Consider the following 12,475-nt stretch of genomic DNA (forward strand, 5'->3'; position numbering starts at 1 on the left):
TGTCGTAGTCAGTCGTTCTTCCTCATAACTCTGTTGGAGCAGTTTTTTGTTTATGGAGCACACCGATGTTCATAAAGTCCGTATAATGTGAAAATGCACGAGCGCAATAATTGAGGTATGTAAACGCCATACGATGGCAGAGGGTAAGTTACTGCTGCGATAAGGGAAGTTGACAACTAGAAAATTGAAATTTTCACGTTTTAAATCAAGAATAGCGACCGAACGTTCGAAATGTTTTTTTCTTTCTTTCCTCAGTAGTCTGTACTACTGTATTACCACATTTATATAATTGTTTTTCTAAATTTCGCCGTTGGTGCATCAAGTAATTATTAAGAAACTAAACTCCAATTGCCATAGACACAGATGCCCTTCAATGCATTTGCTATTTTTGAGTCTTTTATGTCGTATGACTATGAAGCTTTTTATGTACATTTGTATTTATACATCCGGGCTTTTATTTTGATTACTTTATTGTTCAGCTGTTGAAGGTTAATCCAGGAAAAAAAATATGACGCACGAAAGTATAAAAAGTTTTTTTTTCGTTAACAAGCACTGGAATGATAACACTGATGATTGACTTTTTGTCCCAAAAGGAATCATCCGTTCAGTAATAAATACTTTGCAATGGAAATTATTTGTAACATTCTTTCCTCAGATTCCCCGTTGACAAATAACGAAATTATGAAGAACTAATGGTTCAAACTACTTCAATAGAATTTGACCTGAGGTGAATTTGGATATTCATTTTTGGTTTGGTCTTTTGGTCATATAGCTAACATTTCTACGTTTTCATACACATGTTTACTAATGGTAGGCTGCAAGTCCCCGAGGTTATGATCAGCTCAGTAGTCAGTACTTCGGTATTGATTTGATTTTGAACATATTTGTTTCTAAAATTCTCCGTTGATGAATTAAAATATATTAGGACTTGAAGAACGTCTCGCCAAGTTGAGTTTATATTCATTTTCCTATTATAGCCCAATGTGTCATATACCTCCTCTCCTAAAGTTACGACGTATGTAAATTTCACTAGCCTCCAGACTATAATGAGTTATGTTTTTAGCTAGTACCTCCATGATGCCACTGCTGATTTACTGCTAGTCTTCGTTAGTATCATCCGCTTAGAAGGCAGAACGTCTGTATTGACATGATTTATCAAATAATTTTCTTTTCTCTGAATTTCTTTGTTGATATAATACGAGAGGATAAAGAAACTAAAGATCTTACTTTCGCATCAAACTTGACATTAGTTTTGTTTTGCTATTTGTTGTTGGTTTTGGACGTTCCTGAAGAAGACTATTTCAGTAAAGGTCTTTGAACGCACGAATTCGTTATAGTTCTTTTTTCTTTTAACATGATTACATAATTATATTGCTTTCCTTAAAGTGAGGAAAAAAACAACATTACAGTAACATGTATAACAATTTTACAAGAATTTACTTTATAAGAATTATCGTTGTCTCGATCGTTGGTTGCTTCATACAACCTAGCTTTTGAACCTATGGTTCTTAATGGTAGAGTCAAAAGTTTTAATATGCCGCCAGGAATAATTTGAAAGCTATGAAAATGTGTCTTTAAGTGCCAGTCTGCCTAAGGATCAGGCAGTGACCCAAACATGATAGTCTCAGATTTTGATGAAAATTTGCATAAATCATCTGAATAACATGTTATAAAGAAAAAAATACTTTTCAGAGCAGTTTTATATGGTTGCTATGGAAACAGGGCCGTTTCATTTTCCCAAAGCAACAAGTAATGGAGGTTAACATAAAACCAACAGTTTTTCACTATTTCAGTCTCATTAAATCAGCTGTTTAAATAACATTTAGTATCTCTCCATTGTACTGCAACTTGATCAACTATTAAATATTCTTGAAAAACAGCTGTTTTAATGAAATTTTATTTCATTCTAGAAAAATTGAGGTCTGGATGGTCTCTAGGGACAATAATATACAAATAATGCAAATATGGCCACAATTCAAGTTGAAATATTTTCTATTACCAGAACACACTTGGTATTACTTAATATGAAACAAGTAGGGGTCAAACTTCTAATATTTCATAAAAGGTCAGTGGGTTTTTTCCAAACAACTTGTTACCATAGCAACGAAGTTAACTATATATCAACAAAGCACAAAATCAAAATTATAAAAATTTTATTCTATAGTAAAGTGTAAATTCATAAACATGGAGTTATTATTACATATTTAAGTTTTTCATTGTATTGTGTTGTCAGTTGATCCAAAAGTTACAAGGAAAACATTACCTAGCAACCAAATCACTCCTTAGCAACCATAATGAAAGTACAGAAAACTTAGTTTTTCCATATTAAAATATAATCCTCTGTAAAATGTGACAATTAAGAGATAAGATATTAGTCATATTAATATAATGTAAATTATACAATACCTAATTTTATTAGCAACAAGGTCAGCCCATAGCAACAATATATTTCCTTGCATGGCAACAATTGAAATAACACAATAATAATAATATCCTATTTCTATTAAAGTGTAATTCTTTATTGTATAGAGCTGCTGTAATATAAATCCAGGTAAAATCATAATAAATTATTTGCTGGGTTCTCATCATCCCCCAAAAATCCTGCTAAGACAGGGGGTACTTCAGATAGCTATTTTTCAAAGGGCTTTAACCCTGAGACTTAATTTTCCAATCATTTTCCTTTTAATCATTGTTAATATGATGCTGTTTTTGTAAAGAGATATATGGCAACAATATTTTTGAAATAAAAACACCCTGTATATATATATATATATGATGAATAAAGAGTATGATTTATTCATCATTTACTATATATGGGCTTATGATTTTATTTTTGATATAATAGAAATTGTAATTGAAGAAAACTCGTACTACAAAGTCATGTTTTGAGGTGGCAAGGAGTCAAATTAAGACATAATATTTAGAACGTATTGGATTTCAACTAAGAATGTGAAAAAAGGGTATGTTTTAGATACACGTATACAAGTAACAACAATTCCCTTATGTATTGATATCATATATCATAACAGTAACACGAATAAATGCTATACAGCACACTTAATAAAAAGTAAAATCACAAAAATACTGAACTCCGAGGAAAATTCAATCGGAAAGTCCCTAATCACATGGCAAAATCAAATGACAAAACACATCAAACGAATGGACAACAACTGTCATATTCCTGACTTGGTACAGGCATTTTCAAATGTAGAAAATGGTGGATTGAACCTGGTTTTATAGCGCTAAACCTCTCACTTGTACGACAGTCTTATCAAATTTCGTTATATTTACAACGATGCGTGAACAAAACAGACATTATAAATAAAATAGTCAAAATATGGGTACAGCAGTCATCACTGTGTTACAATATCAAAACAAACAATTATTTACAAAAAAAGCACAAAAGCATCTATCAAATTAAGACCCACATTCATTGCTTCGCGTGTCTGACGTCAGAAAATGTAAACGTCACATAAGAAAAAAGTTTGTCATTCAATGTCTATTCAAAACAATTTTATAATTTCACATGGGGAATGTTGGTATACAGGGTTAAAAAATCAAAAGTTATGTTAGAATTAATTTCAGAAATAGACCGAGATTTATAATTGTCCAGAAGTTCTTCAGAACCCTTAAGAATCCACATATGGTAAATACCACTACGCGAGTAAAATAAATTTGTCGTTTGTCGTTCAAAGTATTTTCAAATTTATAATAGAACAATAACATAATGACATATAATAGAACAATAACATAATGACGGGATCTTTTAAAGTACAGATTTATGACCCTTTCTTGGAAAGATGTTAAAATGAAGCTAATTACTAAATCTGGATTTATAAAAAATTCAAGCAACACAATTAACAGTAAACACTTCTGAAATTTACACTGTCTGGCCTTTATATCCATAAGTCTATTACCCTCAGCACATCATTGAAAGGAAAATTTATTAAAACATCTCAAAACAAAAAAATCTTTAAGGAGAGGGTAAAAGAAAATAGGTATAACCCTACAATACAGTTTGACTTCTTGACATTGTGCTGTGTTCTAGGATTTGATTGATTTTATTATGTTGGGTAAAATTCATTGTAATATACAATGTACATCTACATAGTATCTAAAATTTAATTATTTTATTTCTAAATGTGCTATTATAAGACTACCATATTCCCATGTTAAGTGAACCAAAAAATCATGGTGAAAACCCAATTTGTGAAATATATTTCATCAAAATAAACATTTAACAAATTTGAAAACAAATATTGTACATTCAGAAATTACAGGGTTCTCACTAAGGATTTTTGAAGGCGAGTCCAGGGACTCGTCTTTTTTGGCCATGGCGAGTCCAACAGTGAGAAGATAAAATTTAATTGGTATAAAATTTATTATTTCAGTCTTCATGGCAAAAAAGAGCAAGAAAATGCTGTCAAATTTAGATTATTTTTGAACTTTGTTATAAAATGATGATTTAAGTGTTCAATTGATACAACAATTTACAATTTTGATGCATCTTTGGACTCACCAGTTTTGAAAATGATGAGTCCTGACAGATTTTCATGAGTCCAGGACTCACGGACTCGCCTTAGTGAGAATCCTGAATTATTGCATTCATTTGTTGTTGTGCATTTAAAATTACTGACCAAAAGGGAGATCAATACATTTAACATTGCATTTTAAGAAAAGCTGCAAGCTTATATGCTAATCAGATTTCAAAATGCTTCTTAATTTGTTATATCAAATCGATCTCATGACATACTAAAATAATAAAAACCAGTGAATAGTTTTAAAATGAATTAACAGCATTCAGATTGTTCAGGTCATCAAGACTTTTCATGTGATGTGAATATATGTCTGTCCTTTAGATTGAGGATATTTGTTCCTTAAGCTCATGAATTTCAATTTCTTTAAGAATTGAAGTTAAATTGTCATCGTCCTCCACTGAGATATTTGTCACTTGTAGAGCACGTTCTTTCAATCTACCTTGTTTGTACAACAAAGCCAATCTTGAGAAGTATGAAACAATTTGGCTTGGTTGCAAACATTCATCAAATGAAAATCTTCTTTGTCCATCTTCATTCTTCAACTTTCTCATCTGTTGGGCAATAACATTTGCATTAGCTTTTTTACTGGTCATCTCTCCTTCAAGAAATATGTTTTCAAGATAGTCCTTTACTGGAACAGAAAATCTTACAACTTTTCTGTCCTTTTTTAGCGCCCAATCTTGATCTAAGAAACATGCTGAATTATTTCCATATCTAGTTCCTCTCTCCATAGATAACCAGTATTTGTCGTCGGTTTTTCAAATAGTTCAATAACATTCAAAGCCGATGAAGGTTGTGATAAATCAGCAGAACAAAGAGCATTTACATCTTTCATAACTTTTCCCTCGCCTATTTTGTATGCCTTGAACTGAATTGCTGATATGCCACTGAACTCTACATTTGTTAAACTGCTAACACCTATCCACTTGTGCTTAACTTTATTTAAGTCACTTATAGTAGTTTCAATATCGACTACTGCTACCTGGCAACCAGCTACACCAGCTCCTTCGTCTATGGCAAACTTCATGTCTGTTGCTGTTGTTACATTATGTCCATTTGCTACAAACATTTTTATTTTTCTTCTAAGGTGAGCAATTTTGGCATCGCAATAAGATTTGCCTGATTGAGCTTCGCTATAGTCATATCTTTTTATTACCAATCCTGCAATTATACGAAATTAGAGCAATGAGAAAGAAAAACAAAATATCTTACCAAGAATGTGTAAAAACAATTATTTTTTTGAAGGCCATACAGTGACCTCTAGTTGCTAATGTCTGTGTCATTTGGTCTCTTGTAGAGAGTTGTCTCATTGGCAGTCATACCACATCTTTTTTTTTATAATTATATTTATTCCACTGCAAGGACATATTGACAGCTTAATCAATTATTGATTGGTCAAGACTATCCCATGTGGTTTTGAATAAAACTTCATGTTCCCCCCTGAGCATCATATTTCCTTTTAAAGATCTGGAGATCATCATATGACTACGCGCAGTTAATGTACATACAGTTTTGAATGTTTTGGTTTTTTTTACAAAATAGCTGATAAAGTCATTATCGTATGCAAATTTATTCCAGACGTTAAAACAAAAAAACAAAAAATTAACTATTGATCTGTACTGTTTTTTATCAATGTTTATGTCATGTTTTAAAGTTATAAAAACATGTGGATGAGAAAAAAAAAATGTATGTAAATTATTATTTTATGTTCAGGTAATAAACAAAGCATCTATAGGCAGTGGAATAAAACATTTATTTCCATTGGCTTTAGGAAATATAAAGATTTGTTCACCCTTGAAAAATCATATTTCCCTCGGGCACAGCACTCATGATATACATGAATCTACTTTGGTGAACAAAGGAGTAGGGGCAATAAGGGCCAAAATCGGCCCCATCTTAGAACAAATTCATTTTTTCTGAAAATCATGCCTTAACTATCCACTTCATAGAACAGAAAAGATTTTGTTCATATCTCAAGCCGTTTTCGCGTAAGAAACTTTCAAAACTAATGACAGATAAATAAAAAAATCCTCTTTTTTCATGGAATATTTTTATTTGTAGCCGTTTTGAAATATCAATGTAGCACATACTGTTTTAACATTCAGTTGATTAGGGAAATGTTATTTTTCAACTCATACAGTGTACAAATGCTATTTCATAATATTTGTTTACAATTCATTTTACTTATAATAACACAGTTACCGTTGCTATGGCAACAGAAACCTACATAAAAAAAATAATCAAATCATAGATGAGCGCTTTCAGATAGCTTGGGTGTTTAAATGTTGGACGATATATTTTTCTTAAACTTCTTTAAAGACCTCTGGATCAATAAATTTTCGAATTTCAATATAAACATAAGTAAACCTTGGTGTCATAACCTTGTTTTTTTTCCTCGAAAACGTTGAAATTAACAAAACCACCAGTTATTTCATAAGGTTAAATAGGAAAAAATTTTTCCTTATTTAGGAAAAAAATAAAAAGAATTAAAAATAGGCATATGCATACAGTATTTTTTATCAAAGAATATTTATTAATTCTGCATTATGTGACAAATTATTCTATATTTAATGCAATCCGCAATATTCCGTGAGCAAGCCTAAAGGAATGGATATTCTCTGATTACTCAAGTCACAAGCTATAAAGTAAAAACAAACTGTCATTATGCTTTACAATGAAAATATGTTTTGATGAGTTATGTACCTATTAGTTAAATCTTACAATTACTTGCAAATAGTCATATGAAAAACATGTATATGAAGAAATATGTTGAACTAGTAACTCAACATACAAGAAAACATGAAGTTATTGTCTGAGATATTCGAGAGAGATAAAACACACAAACTACAACTTGATAGGGTTGGTCGCTGACAAAATATGATGACATTCTGACATGTATATTGGTTTTGAGGAAAGAAATATTTAGAAAATATTTGTTTGACAAACGCACGGTCATACGAATGGATAAGGTGATTAAAATAGTAGAAATGTGATGTATTATACATAAAATACACATTGGGTCACATATATAATAACCCATATAAAAAAAATGAGCTACTACGTACAGCGACTATCTAATGATTTCCTACGGTTTGAAATATAAAAGAAATGGATTCAGTTATTTTAACCCGTGCATTGAACTATCTTTCTGTAAGTCTTAAAGAACACGGATTGTTTTTTTTTTTTCATATACACTAATACATAAAACCGGAGAGTACACTTTTACATAAGACACATTTCCTGATGACAGACATAATTTTGCAGAAGTACGATTTTAGATAAAAAGGAACCAAGCAAATTAACAACTATTCTTTCAATTCTGTACAATGTCGGAGGAAGCAGTTGGTAAAAACATTTCCAGACATATCAAATGATATACACTATAAAATGTATGGTTCAAAAAGGAATTAAACGTTTTGTCATTTCTTTCAAATTAAAAAACAAATAATGAATTTTCACGTCATTCACTCTTCATCATTTGCTTCCTCGTTGTCACTTTCGTCAACAGTAACTGGATCTGGCAGGTTACGAGCATCAAGAAGATATTTGCTCCAATCACGACAGTTTTCAAAAATTCTATCCGTGTACTTTCCAATACCAAGATACCAAATTAAGGCCGTAACATGAGAGCAGGTTCCTACAACACGACTTCCAGCTTTGCACTGGCAATACCAACCCACGACACTAATGTCATCATATTTAACCCATACACGATAGCATTTTGATGATATATGTCTTGATTGAATTTTAGCACACAAAAGATTCTCTTCATGGTCACATGTAAAAACTTCATAATTACCATCGTCATCTAGGTGTTCTCTTGTATAACTTGGAGCAAGTTTTAGTTGGTAGACTCCAACAGTAATATTTCTTATATCTTCTTCTGATAAACGGGGAAAAGTAGGGGCGGATGAAGCATCAATCTTTTGCCATTTACAAGAACGTTTGTCAAGGCCTTCCTCTATTATTTTCTCATGGAGTAAGTTCTTTTGCTTTGAAAGATAAAGCATTTTAGACGCCAATTGTTCATCTTGTTCTGAGTCCCCTGTATTTAGTTCTTGCCAATATTTATTCATGATTGCACAGGCAATATTGACATAATCAGATACAAATGGAATCTGGCTATTTGGTAGAACTCTATCTAGATATTTCCATGACTTAATGCGGCCATTCACGGATTCTACCACCCAACGGATTTTTGTAACTAGTCTTGTTACGTTGCTGTCTTCAACTGGAAGTTGAGACTCCCCTTTTTTATTAAAAGCTGGCATTTTTGTTTGGATACCCATTTCTTGCAGTAAGTCAAGTGCATCTCGGAAACCCCGGTCGACAATCATAATGTCATCCTCAGTCACCCATTCTTTAAATTCCTCAATGTCATGTTGAATGATGTGCTTCATTATTTGTGCATCGTTGTTTTTGCCGTCGCTAAAGTACGGTCCAATTACACTTATAATGTAACCAGAAGTTGTTACAAAGACCATTGGTTTAACCAATGGTCGATGTTTGTGCATACTATAGCATTTACGTTGGAACTTGAATTGTGAACTTTTCTGGATATAAATATAAGTGCCATCTGCGACTATAATTGCTGGATACATTCCTTTTCCAAACAGTGATTGCGCTAGAGGTCGAGTATGCGATGTTATAACCTCTTCCCTACTTATATGATTAAATCCTAGATTAGAGGGAACAAAATTGTCAGACAAGAATTTTCTAGCTGATGCAATAGCACGTCTAACAGAATCTTTACCAAGATTAAAAAGTGTTGATAAAAGTTTATTGGATAAACCAGACTTCAATTTGGTCAGAAATATTCCAATACATGTCCGAACACTTCGAGTCCGAGAATCCCGTAAATTACCCTTTTGGACAATTGAACATAGGTCATTAAAGTTTTCCTTAGAAAGGCCTGTCAGATTTAAAATGTCTGAGCTTGTAAGTGCATTTTCTGTATCAAAATCAATTCGCCGCTTGCTTCCTCTCAATGCCATATCTCGGATTTGCGTAATAAGGTCCATTAAGTCAGTACGGTTGAAAATGGACGAAGACTGCGAATATGAAATTCTGTCAAGTGCATCAGGTAAAAATATTTCATTGCACAAGTGACCTGGACAACATCTGGCACCAACTGTGAGAACAATGAGTTTATCCAAAAATAAGTTAAATCTAGCGTTTGTTGGGACGACTACTAGCTTTGGGCCTCGGCGTTTACACACAACACACTGCGAATGGCCACCTCCAGCTGATGGTATAGGCAGTGCGATACTTGGCGGAGATTTACATGGATGACATCTAGCATATTTTGTTGGAGGGACGTACTCCGTGTCATCATTATTTAATTCAGATATTGTAGTTTGTATGGGGCATCTTACATTTGTGTCAATTTCTCGAGGCATCGTATTCTGCATTTATTACATATAACACTGTTAGTGTGATTAATTTTGTCCTGTTCAATGAAAAACTTCTGTTTCTGTTGTAAACATTTACGCAGTGATTTATTGTTGGGTCCTATGAGTTTCCGCCTGTCTCTGGTTTTTGGTCTCTTTGAACACAAAATGCAAGTATAGTTTCTGGGCGTTGACATTCTCTGAAAATTAGAAATGGAAATATTTCAACAGATAGCATGAGGTAAATCAGAATAACATACAGAATATCCGAAGTGTGATTTAAAATTATAAAATACAATATCGTAAAATGTTTTAGCCTGAGAATATCATGGTGCGTATGTTTCTTAGTTTAGTTGTGTGTATTTGTCTGCGCACGTGTGTGTGTGTATGTTTACGTTTTTGTTAATTTACATGCAAATTCCATCACGAAATATCAGTTTTGAAATATGCTATATTCAACCCTGATTGTTTATATACTTAATTATCGTTTAACGTTTAAACGGACAAAAGTGTTTAAGTCAGTATCAAAATTACGGATAGTTAATAATAATTAATAAATCTTAAAGTCTTCATATATTAGAAAATTACAACCTAAAACATGAATACAAAGATGTAACGGATAAACATTAATGGGACAGCAAACCACCACCCCTATAACAACACACACACACAAAAGACAAACAGAGGGAAACATATAATATTCAACAAAATAATGTCTACTCAATATGTAAATCTCTAAGTCTTCTCGAAATGTAGATAATGCATGCTCTCATCAAGATACGTTTATCATAATTACTAGAAGTTAAAACACGCAGTCAATTTATCTTAACCCTAGACTCACCTTAAGGTCATGAGTTCCTATCAGGAACCGACATATTCCTTTGACCCAGCATACACTTGCATTGTTTAAGCCAGCTTAAAATCTGTTGAAAAAAATGAAGATTATCAAAATAATGTATACTTATTTTGAACTAAATATGACAGGATATTAAGTAAACATTTTATGTGAGAAAGTTTATTAAAATTACTATAAAAATATTAATAACCATTTCTCAATTTAAAGATAAAAGATTATTACTTCTATAGCCGCACACTATAAACTGTCAAAAAGTAGTCTTTTTGTTTCTGTGCCTGATAATACAATGTTATCAATTAATCATCATTCAAACATAGGTTTAAACTGTTTATTCGAGCACAAATGCTTTAAGACATGAATCAGTTAAAAATAAGGAATACCTTATTAAGGGACCATTAAGTATGTAAGTGACAACTGCTAGTACATACTGGTGAAGTAAAAATTGTCTCTATTCAAAATACCATGTATACTGCTCTTCAGTAAATATCTATAAAAAAAAACTTCATCATTAAAAATCATTCTTCAACACGTTATGACAATATTAAAAAAGTATTTATGCATTTATGCAAAAAAAAAAAAATTAAAAAAAAATTTTGAGATTCGAACTTGGCATCTCCGTACTGCCAGCATGACTACCTTATCCTCACGACTATCCCGTCAATTGTTCATAATTCGTTAATTTACAGGTACTTAAATTCAACAGTACGTTAGAAAAGTTTCTTCAGCATACGACACCTAAGAAACTATAATACTGTTTTAACATAAACTTCAAATTGTAGGATAAATTGTGATCTTTTCACTGTTTATTTTTATGTATATATTCATAATATATCGTTATAGAAAAGAAACACACAAAAGTTTCCTAGTACAAGTAGTTTTCATACCCCGTAAATTTCTTTTCTTTTTCATCGCCCGGCAATATTGATATTCAACTGTAAAATAAGGACATTTCTGGTAAAGATACCAATTCATTTTTGGTATAATTTAGTTTTCAAACGGATTGATGCAAGCTTTTTAAGTTGAAATGATCGTGCAAATACTACCGTGAGAAGATTAATATTTTAAATATGAAAAACTGTACGGAACCCCGCATATTTCTGTTGAGATAAATTGATAAGTAAAATAATCAACATACCCTTTTGAATTACAACCGAAATTAATAATCCTTTGACAGCTATTCTCTAAAGTTGAGCTAAGTAGATCGGGTCTAAAGTACTGCTGGTAACTATAGAGTTAGGCGCTTTCCTTTTGTGGTTGTCCTAAAAGATGTCTTCAAGAATCTGAACCGGTTTTTTTTCAAATTTCCGAAACTACTTTTTTATGATCATGTTATATATATATAAAGTGATCAGACAAACTAAATATTTTACTTGTCGCAAATCAATTAATTTAATGTAAAATTAAGTTCTATACTGATTTTTTTATAATTTTATTTCTGTTTTTTTTCTTTCTATTTTTTATCGGTCATCGTTTGACAACATGCCCTGGCCCCAAGTTTGTGTCTCTATTCGATCCACAGTCATATCAATAATAAACCATGGAAAAGACTAAGAAGACTGAAAAAGGTTTAAAAACAATCCACTTTGAGATGCATAATATTAATTTGCATCACATGGAAGTTATAAGTTGTATTTGCGAGTAAACTGGTTATCTGAAAGGGGTATAACGTCAGGTGTTCAATGCCTCCCGAG

General features: G+C 31.9%; 1 protein-coding gene and 1 long non-coding RNA gene across 2 annotated transcripts in view; both read right to left on the reverse strand.

The window, feature by feature from the left end:
• LOC127717471 (uncharacterized) overlaps positions 1 to 12,475 on the reverse strand; it is a 167,801-nt gene that overhangs the window by 111,495 nt on the left and 43,831 nt on the right. The window lies entirely within an intron of this gene.
• Positions 10,024 to 11,237, reverse strand: LOC127717476 (uncharacterized). Its single transcript, XR_007989199.1, has 3 exons — positions 11,165 to 11,237; positions 10,770 to 10,851; positions 10,024 to 10,128 (listed from the first exon to the last, which is right to left on the reverse strand). It is a non-coding gene; the product is annotated as an uncharacterized LOC127717476 (long non-coding RNA).

This window comes from Mytilus californianus, unplaced genomic scaffold (assembly GCF_021869535.1).
Source record: "Mytilus californianus isolate M0D057914Y unplaced genomic scaffold, xbMytCali1.0.p SCAF_10, whole genome shotgun sequence".
Lineage (NCBI taxonomy): Eukaryota > Metazoa > Mollusca > Bivalvia > Mytilida > Mytilidae > Mytilus > Mytilus californianus.